This window comes from Stegodyphus dumicola, chromosome 11, assembly GCF_044657685.1.
Source record: "Stegodyphus dumicola isolate Sdum_Otavi_A_Nest chromosome 11, ASM4465768v1".
Lineage (NCBI taxonomy): Eukaryota > Metazoa > Arthropoda > Arachnida > Araneae > Eresidae > Stegodyphus > Stegodyphus dumicola.
Genome location: NC_140778.1, coordinates 26,082,433 through 26,091,701, shown reverse-complemented (window position 1 = coordinate 26,091,701; position 9,269 = coordinate 26,082,433). Strand labels below are relative to the sequence as shown.

The following is a 9,269-nucleotide window of genomic DNA, read 5'->3' as shown; positions in this document are numbered from 1 at the left end:
AATAATTAAAAACAAAGTTTTCAAAGAAGCTTTTCCCCATATATGATTCACTTTTTTGTTGCCAAGTTTATACAGCGTATTGCAGTCCGGAACGATGCTCATTTGGGTCATGATAACATTTTAATCAGCTATCATAATTTGAGGTAATATCGGTTTTGATCATAAAGCGTGCAGTATGAAAATCGATATTCATTCCGATTTTGATATCGTGATATCATATTAAAGTCTTATCATGAACTATCGGTCCCTAGACATTAGAATACTCTCTATAAACTAAACGCCAGATCAGTGGCGTAGCTAGGATGGGGCAAGAGGGAACATCTGTTTCCGGGCGCAGCATCCAAGGGGAGCCAAATTGATGCTACAAAATTTTTTAACAAAATGTTTTTAATTCTTGGCACACAGAAAGGGGCGCAAATTCTTCGGTTCTCGCCGGGTGCTGGTAACTAGCTACGCCCCTACATCAGATACTGAACTATCTCTGAGTAAAAGCTTCACTGAAGATTCACCATTTTTTATTCTTCGCGTTAAATCGTTTGGTTTTTGTCTTTTCAAAGCTTGCTTTTTTTTTTTTTTTTTTTTAATTGGACTTCATTCAATGATTAATTAATTAATAACAAAAAAACTGAAAGATTTCGAATTTATTTTCCCATTATTGACGAAATCAAAACTGAACTTTGTGAAGCCGGTTATCCTGTTTGGAATGTTTGATGAGGTTATCTATAATACTCTCTATGGGCTAAAATGAAAAGCAATTAATGAAGTACAATTAAGAGCAAGTAACGTAACTGCATGCTACAGTCAACATAAGATTTGAGTTGTCTCTTGCCTGATACAAAGTTGAGTAGTTTCTACAATACTTCCTCCACAAACCACAACTTATTTAAGATTAAATTAACATTCATTAACAAGACTATTAAACAGTCCTAACAAGGTACACAGTTCTTTGAACTTAACTCTAAGCAATGGTTTATTCATGATGTCAGCTAATTGCATTTTACCAGGAACATGCTTGATGAACAGTTCACCATCAATGAATTTTTCTCGCCCAAAGTGATAACGGACATCTATGTGCTTGGACCGTTTATGGTATTCAGGATTCTTGGCGAGTTTCACAGCACTAGCATTATCTACCATAAGAGAGGGAGTTTCGAGATTTGTTATGTCACTGAGCAGATGTTTCAATTAGTTCTTTAGCACTCTCACTCGCAGCAACATATTCGGCCTCTGTAGTAGATAACAGCACACTCTTCTGCTTTTGACTCATCCACGAGAGGGCTTCACATGAAAATTTAGAGACCATTCTAGTTCTTGGGCGTCTTGTCTTTAAATCACCTGCATAATCAGCATCGCTGTACACTTCAAGCTCATTGGGATGACACTTTTTTTGATATAACAAGGCAAAATCTACAGTTCCTCTTAGATATTTAAAGATTCGCTTTACAGCACACCAATCTGAGGCCCTGGGATTTTCAAGATTTTCAGAAACAATACTTATAGCATAAGCTAAATCAGGTCTTGTAGCAGTTGCAACGTACATCAGACTTCGCGTTAATCGTTAGAGTTCCGTATTTGTAAATATCGTAGCAATCGCACTACGTGATGTGTTTTAGATGCCAACGTTTTGGCCATGGTCAACTTTTTTGCAACAACCTTCCATGATGCTTAATCTGTGGTCAAGATCATATCACGTACACTTGTAAACGTCCGAAAGAGGATAAACAAACTTGTGTCCGATGCGGAAAAAATCATTTGGCCTCTTTTAAAGGTTGTGAACTGTATCCAAAAGTTCGTAGGTCTCGTATTGCTCGTATTAAGCTCCATCACCCCCCAAGGACTTTAAAAAAGCTGTTTCCCCACAGAATGTTACCGCTTCTATGACTACATTTTCAAATGATTCTTCTGGACCCTCAGAAATGGACTTTGACAAAATAAAAGACGTCGTCAACAGATTGATTACATTTATTGATGAATTCAAGAAAATGAAGACTGCAGCAGAAAAATTCAAGCTCGCGCTGTGCCTTGTTGAACTTTTAGATGGCATAAATGTTTAATTTAAATCTGCTATTGAAAGATGACTGATCTACTAGTTACCTCTAACATCGATAGATGGCACCACATTACGGTGACTTTTCAGGATGTCTTGCTTTGCTGTGCCCTGCGTGGCCTCTCCTGCTCCAGCCTCCTCCGAGATCGTAGCTTTACTTCTGGTGTCTACTACTGGGATTAATCCCACGTCTGGAACTTTATATGACATGTGCCTCCGGGCTTTCTTTCAAGCACCGGCAAAGTTATTTATTAATTCAGCAATAAGTCCGTTATAATATATTGCTCTGTCCATATATTAATATGCTAAACACGAAATATTTTATCTTCCAAAATGTACGTCTTAAGTAGGACAAAAACACGCTGTCTTTATTTTGGTACTTTTCACGTAACATCTCGGATAAAAGATATTCTCTAGAGCTAGAGCAAACCGCATGTATTCGTTACCGAGTAACAGGTAGATCGGTTGACTTGAAGTACCGATTCGGTACTCACAAATCCATTTTACAGCGTGAAGCGTTATTTTGTATTTGCTTTGGTTTACATTAAGATTTATAGTGCATATTATGATCGTAATTTAAAAATTTGGATAATTATTGATTTTCTCTTGAGGGTGCCATTGTGAGATTTTATTGATTAGAAATATTTATATACTGCACTTAGAATATGTAGGTTAATATACGTTCTTCACTTACTTTTACGAAGTAAAAAGGAAGTAAGTATTGTAATCGCAAAAAACATTGGATATCATATTTCTACGGAAATATCCATTTTTGCCCATTACGGAATATATGTTGACAATTTTTTTGGGTGACGTATGTACGTACGGACACAATGAACGACTCTTTCCCCTCCCCCAAAACGGATTGTTAAGTGGGATCTAGGCCAACTTATACTCAAGGCCTGCCAGACTGAATTCCGGTTCCCAGGTTTTGGCATGGACCTTATAAGGTCCATGGGTTTTGGTGGCTTTCGCGAAATTCATCACTAGGCGGCGCTCACATTCTGCTACACTCTGCTATACGTTCTCTGTTTGTAATGTGGCTCTTTATTAACAAAAAGTGTATTTTATTAAAATGTGCCGCTGTAACTAATAGTAACATAGGATGGTATATTGTTGCGTGCTATACTGCAAAGTTTTCTTCCTTTTTAAAAAAAATTTACGATTGTATTTAAATAATTATTCGCAACACATAACTGTTGGACGGATAACATATCCATCAGTTTCATGCAATATTAATTTAATACAAATACATAATACAAAATTTCTTAAAAGCAATCATCACGTAAAATTTTAAAGCTTTAAAATTATACTAATTCAGAAGGCAAACAACAAAAATCAGCGTTATATTTACAAAATTTTCACAGGACTAGTTTCGATGGTTTTACCGAACCATCATCTTCAGCTGCAAAAGCGCAAATGAACAAGATAGAAAATAATGATTAGATAAAATAAGAAAGCCTGGACAAGAATAAGCAAGTGGCACCATCTGTTGGCGAAACCAGAACTAAAACATAATTTCTCTAAAAGCCGAAGGCAAATTTGGATTGGAATTAGGATCGTTAACTAGAACAGAAAGATTTTTATGAATGTGAAATGCCTCTAGAAAATCCAGTTCTCCAATAGAAGATGTTTTTTGAATAATTTTGGCAGCAGAAAAATTGAAAGTGTGATTTTCGGGCCAACAATGTTGAGCAACAGAAGACTTCTGTGTTTCCTTTTTTCTAACATATATCTCATGTTCTTTGACGCGAAATTTTAAGGCTCTCTTAGTTTGGCCAATGTAAATTAAACCACACTGGCAAGGAATCCTATAAATACCCTTCTGAATTAGTATTTATTCGGCGTGTTATTGTGTCTTAACTTTAAAATTATTTTGATATGTTTCTTTCGCTCAGCTTTTGTATATAAACAAGCTTCTTAATATGTCTGTGTACGTGTGTTCAGCTTCACATCATGTTTTCGTCTTTCTGAAATAAAAATATCATAATTTTTTTTATCATTCTGGAGATAATCTCGGTTTTCTAGATAAATGATATTTTAACCTATCATATATATATATATATATATTAATTTAATTCAATTTAAAATTTAAGAATGCATCCGCGTATATATTTTATAAGAAATGCTAATTGCGTTAGCTTTTTTACGAAATTTATTACTTTTTAGCTCCCATATTATTTTTGATCTAGAAACATTTGAATGCTGTCTGTAATAGCTTCAAAATTTTAAAGTGCGTATCTCATTTTAATTAGTGTGATGCTGTGTATGAATTTGCGTCTACTTTGTTGAATGTAATTAATAGAGGTAATACTTTTTGTTTTAGGGAATACGGCTTTATTTTTTAAAATATGCTGTTAGTAATATTGAAATTAGCAGTCTCAAAATTCTTTCTTCCCTTCGTCCCAAACTAGTTGCTATACTTCGATCGAAAGTTTAGTCTCAAATTAGGAGTTACATTTCAAGTAGGTGGAGTCATAAATAAATTTCGATGCAGTTTAGTAGATGGACATCTGTAAAATTATAAGGTGTACTACAAGGAATGTAACGTTGCATACTAGGTTTTCATTGTCATTTTTTACTCTCCACAAATGTAGCACTTATTTTGTACAATTTTATAGACGCAAATTTAGGGGGTTGGTTCCCACGCTCTTAAGCCACGCCCCATTTTGTAAGGACTATACCGCCCGTATTTCAGAAAGATTGTGTTTATGTGATTAAGGCAAAGCCTCGAGGACTGTCTGTCTAAGGTGAGGGATGCCATCGTGGAAGAATTTCTAAGGCAAACTGGCTCGTATACACAAGGCAGATAATTGAATTTGCATTTAATTAGCCTGAATATTTTAAGCGATTACTGATGGTTAAGTCCTTACAAAATGGGGCGTGGCTTAAGGGTATGCGAAAGCTGCATTTTTGAAACTAATTTGGCACTGATTTCAGGAGGGAATGCTTGGGAAGTAAAGTTGTTGATTGATAGCGTAGCACCCTGAAATTTATGGAGAATGTGCAAACAAAATCATGAAATCTTCAGTATCAATAATCAGTACTCAAATGTAGCAACTAATTTGGGACAGAGGGAGTATATGATTCATTGTGATTAATGTCATACATATTATTACATGCTGTACGTAATATTAAAATACTTGGTATTCATCACTAACAGGCTTAAAATTTTAAATAAGATTCATTGTGATTAATATCATTTACGTCATTATTATATACTGTCGGTGGTATTGAAATACTTGGTATTATTTCGAATATCTGTAGTGTTGCGTTTACTCTTCAGAGCTCTAAATTTGCATTATTTAAAATTTTATTTCTTAATATTTCCTAGAAAAGTATTTTATGTTAATTAAAAATAAGAAAAATATTTCAGTACCTAAAGCCAAATTTCTTATAAGAAGTGCTTTTTCTCTTATGTATTAACAAATTTACTTTCATCATTTCTTAATTTCTTAATTACATATTTAATATTGGTTTCAAATTATTTTGTTGCACAGCACAACTGATATTAATACGATGAAAAATTTGCGCTGAAATAGTTTATATTCTGAAGCTAACTGCTAACTTCGTACTCTATAAATAATCTTAAAGTAAAACATATGCTCTAAATAACCCTTAAATTAGAACAGGTAACTCTAATAAGTACAATTAAAAATAGCGTATATCTAGACGCAAGCAGGAATTAAAATCAGAATCAAGTAGCTGACGGTTACATAAGAAAAAAAAAATGGGATAACTTGAAATTTCATGCTCTCTTTCTAAATAAAAATATTTTTATTAAAATGATATGTATAATTTCTGACTACTACATATTAATCGTTTTTAAATTTTGCATATAACAAGACAATTATTTGTCTCGGGTACCATTCTGCTCATTGTTGACGTCGCAAAGCGTAGCGGATTACTAGCGCCATCTTGCGATCAGTAGAATTTTCACGGAGGCCACCGAAAACACAAAAGAATATTTTTACACTGGGTAGGCGAGTATAAGTTGGTCTTGGTGGGATTAGAGATATCACTCTAAGCTGATATACTTAAATGGGATTTTTTCATGACGTGTACCTACGAATGTATACATTTCGCATAACTCAAAATTGATTAGCTGTAGAACGTTGAAATTTTGTATATGTGATCGCTATAACATCTATATGTGCATCACCCTTTTTTTATTGCAATCGGCAATACTACCAAATGTAAATATATATATTAAATAAATTATAATTAAATGTAAAATGTATATATATATGATAGGAATATAGCCTATATATATGATAGGAAGATGGATACCTGGCTCTTATTTTCGCAATTGTTGGCTGCAGTCAGGGTTTAATTTTTTAAATTAGAAGTCATGGAGCCCTACGGAAGGCCATTAGATAAGATGAAAATAAATAAATAACTAATTAAATAAAATAAAAAAGGTAAATTAAAAATCTCAAAGGTTTTAGATTTTAAATTATGTCCAAAGAGGCGTTTTTTAATGTTTTGCGTGTTACCTTTATTTATTAAATATCATGCTCTACGTACTCAACCTATAAAATTCAGTTCAACAGCAATATCGCAAAATAATTTTAAAATGAGGATATCTTTAGAATTTCCGATGTCTCGCGCGCCAGAGATAAAAATGTTTTTTTTTTTTTTTTTTTTTTTTTTTTCGTACAGTGTTGCCACTGCTCGCTTTGGAATCATTACTTTCGTTACTCAAAAATTCGGTGAAGTGTTGCAAAATATTAAATCGATAATGAAACAAATATGAAATTAAAATTAGGGCTTCCACATGCCCCTATTCTATGGAAGATTTCGCTATTCAAATTTCGATGGCTCTAGGTACCGTTGTTTTATCACAATGCGAGAAACATACATACATTCATGCAGATTCTTCAATATTCAGTTTCTTTAAATATAATACAGGGAGATAATATTTGGAGGCAACAATTTAAAAATTGAAACAGCCCTTATCATGAATCGACGCAAAATGCCAAAACGAAATTAATAGTTCTTCTGGGCAAATTGCTCCTTTGGACTGGGGGAAAAAAAAAAAAAAAAAAAAAAAATCACAAAAAAAATCTGAAAGGTTTCAGATTTTAAATTACTTCCAAAGGGGTGTCTTTTTAACATTTTTTGTGTTACCTTTACCGCGTTCTTCGCACTTAAACCATAAAATTCAGTTCAAGAGGAATTTCGCAAAATAATTTTAAAATGAGCATATTTTAAGAATTTCCGATACACATTCTCGCGAACTGGAGATAATGTTTTTTTTTTTTTTTTTTTTTTTTTTCTGTACAACTTTGCCATTGCTCGCTTTGAAATCCTTGAGTTTGTTAATCAAAACTTCGTTAAAGTTTTAACAAAATATGAAATCGATAATAAAACAAATTCCAAATTTGCACTTCCAGATGCTCACATTCGCAGGAGGATTACTTTATTCAAAATTTGATGGCTTTAGATACCTATGTGTTATTACTATGCGAGAAACATACATGCAGATTCTTCATTATTTAATTTCTTTTAACTGAAATTTCTTTTAATCGAAATTTCTTTTAATTTCTTTTAATGTAATACGGGGCTATAATACTTTCATTTGGTGACAACAATTTGAAAAGTGAATCAACGCAAATAACCAAAACGAAATTAATAGTCCTTCTGAGAAAAAGAAAATTTCCTCTTTGGACTAATAAATAAATAAATAAATAAATAAATAAATAAATCTGAAAAATTCTGAAAAAATTCAGTTTTTAAATAACGTCGAAAGAGGCTTTTTTTAACATTTTGTGTGTTACATTTATTTATTAAATATCACGTTCTTCGCACTTGCCGTAATATTCAGTTCAACAACAATATCGAAAAATAATTTTGAAATGAGCGTATCTTTATAAGGTATTTCTTTCGCCTTCTTGGCATGCCTTCGTAATGCAGTGGTCAACACGCTTTGTGCGTATTCGAGAGGTCCGTGGTTCGAGTCGCGGTGAAGGTATTGCTTATTTTTCATCTCTCCTGCTTCGAAACAATCTAATGTCTCTACAATGGCGTCCGAACTAAAATGGATGGTGAATGATGTTTCTCCACCACCAGGATTTGGCAATTGGTCCCCTAATCCCCAGTCGCCCTTTAAAGGGGGCAGTATATAAGGTATTTCTCCCGCCTTTTAGCATGTCTTCGTAGGGTAGTTTTCAGGACGCTCGGCGCTTATTCGAGAGGTCAGTGGTTCGATTTCCGGCGATGGTATGGCTTATTTTTCACATCTCTTGCTTCGGAGTAACCTAATGTTTCTAAATCTTTAGAATTTGCGATACAGAGTCTCCCGCGCTGGAGATAAAAATGTTTTTTTCCCTACAGTGTTGCCATTGCTCGCTTTCAAATCGTTTAGTTTGTTAATAAAAAATTCTTTGAAGTGTTACAAAATATGAATTCGATAATAAAACCAATTTCAAATTCAAATTAGAGCTTCCAAATGCTCATATTCCATGGAAGATTACGTTATTCAAATTTTGATGGCTCTCGATAATAAATCAATCGATAATAAAACAGTTTGGGCTTCCAGATGCCCATATCCGCAGGAGGATTACGTCATTCAAAATTGGATGGCTCTGGGTACCGTTGTTTTATCACAATGAGAGAAACATGCATAGATTTATGTAGATTCTCCATTATTTAATTTCTTTAATACAAGACAAGGCGATAATATATGGTGGCAACGATTTGAAAAGTGATACACCCTTTTAAAGTTTTCTACGCAAAATGCCAAAACAAAATTAATAATCCTTCAGGGCAAATTGCCCCTTTGGACTAAAAAAATTTAAAATCTGAAAGGTTTCAGATTTTTAAATTACGTCCAAAGGGGCGTTTTTTTATATTTTTTTAGTCCAAAGGGATTTCAGTCCCGAAGGACTATTGCTTTCGTTTTGGCATTTTGCGTCGGACTCATAAACGTCGGTTCACTTTTCAAACTGTTGCCACAAAATGTTAGAGTCCTGCATTATATTTGAAGAAATTAAATAATGAAAAATCTGCATAAATAATTGTCTATTTCTCGCATTGTGATAAAACAATGGTACATAGAGCCATCGAATTTTGAATGACGAAATCCTACTGCGAATATGGGCATCTGAAATCCCAAATTTGGAATTTGTTTTATTATAGATTTTATATTTTGTAAAACTTTAACGAATTTTTGATTTACAAACTCAATGCTTTAAAAGCGAGAAATGGCAACGTTATATAT

General features: G+C 33.4%; 1 pseudogene; it reads right to left on the bottom strand.

Moving 5' to 3' along the window:
- Positions 1–1,165: 1,165 nt before the first annotated feature.
- Positions 1,166–1,540, bottom strand: LOC118180290 (uncharacterized; annotated as a pseudogene).
- Positions 1,541–9,269: the final 7,729 nt, after the last annotated feature.